This window comes from Penaeus monodon, chromosome 27 (genome assembly GCF_015228065.2).
Source record: "Penaeus monodon isolate SGIC_2016 chromosome 27, NSTDA_Pmon_1, whole genome shotgun sequence".
Lineage (NCBI taxonomy): Eukaryota > Metazoa > Arthropoda > Malacostraca > Decapoda > Penaeidae > Penaeus > Penaeus monodon.
The window spans coordinates 24,295,037-24,296,088 of NC_051412.1; the positions used below are offsets into that span (position 1 = coordinate 24,295,037).

At 42.4% G+C, this 1,052-nt stretch overlaps 1 protein-coding gene across 1 annotated transcript in view; it reads left to right on the forward strand.

The window, feature by feature from the left end:
- LOC119590704 (iodotyrosine deiodinase 1-like) overlaps positions 1 to 1,052 on the forward strand; it is a gene marked incomplete at its 5' end in the record, with an annotated part of 12,533 nt that overhangs the window by 6,514 nt on the left and 4,967 nt on the right.

A 1,052-nucleotide genomic window follows, 5' to 3' on the forward strand; every position in this document is an offset into this window, starting at 1 on the left:
CAGCTCCTAATCTTTCAGGATTGCCTAACGGCGTGCTGACAAAAAGTGGTGAAAATAGGCATAAAGAAGTTGACAAATGTATGTCACAATGAATTTAGGAAAACTCCATAGCATAGTGAGAATTGCTGATCGAGCTACTGAAAATTTGAAGACTGCTACTGGAGTACACCATGCATGTTTATTTCAAGTTCTTGGTTATTGTGGTAACAGAGTAAACACAAAGGAGTGTAGAAAAGGCTTCCGTTGGGATAGTTTTCTGCGGATGACTTGGGGCTAAGAACTGAGACCAAACAAGAGATGGAAGGAATATTTAAAAATGGGAAAAGAGAGGTTCAAAAGTAAACGTAGAGAAGATAATGATGATGACAGGCAAGAGTACACAAGAAATGTGCATGAGGGGAGACACATCGGTGAGTACACGTATGAGTAGGCATCAGATTTATCCTGTACTCTGTGTGTGACAGACGATGACAAAGGTGGCCTTCGGGGTAGAGGTTCCTCAACAGAGTGGAGAAATTCTAGTGCCTTGCGTGCGAGGTGTCAGTGGGCATAGTGATGAGGGAATGGGGATGGAGAGAGAAATTATTAAGAAGGACATGCAAAGAAATACGAGATGTAAAGCAAGTCTGGTAACTGAGGGCCATCTTGGGCCTTGAAAGCAGGACGGAAAAAGGGAGAGAAAGGGAAGCAACTGCAGGGAGAAAAAATGAGAGAAGTAAGTGAGTTGTAGAGAAACAGAGCCATCCTATTGAAGAACAGAGAAAAGGTATATCGCATCGACATTAGATAAGTTACCCCTTAAAAAAAAGCCTGGAACATATGTTGATGAAATGTGAAAGAAGAAAACTGAGATATGTTATGAGCATCACCTGGAAAAATGGAGTGTGTGTGTGTGGAGGGGGGGGGGGGGGCAGCCAGCAAACGCTACGTCAAAGAGCTGGAGTAGATGCTAATAAAATGCTGATAAAATATGAAAAAAGGAAGTTGAAATATATAACTGCCATCACTAGAGGAGATGGAGTATGCGGGAAGACGCAGAGTCAAAGAGCTTA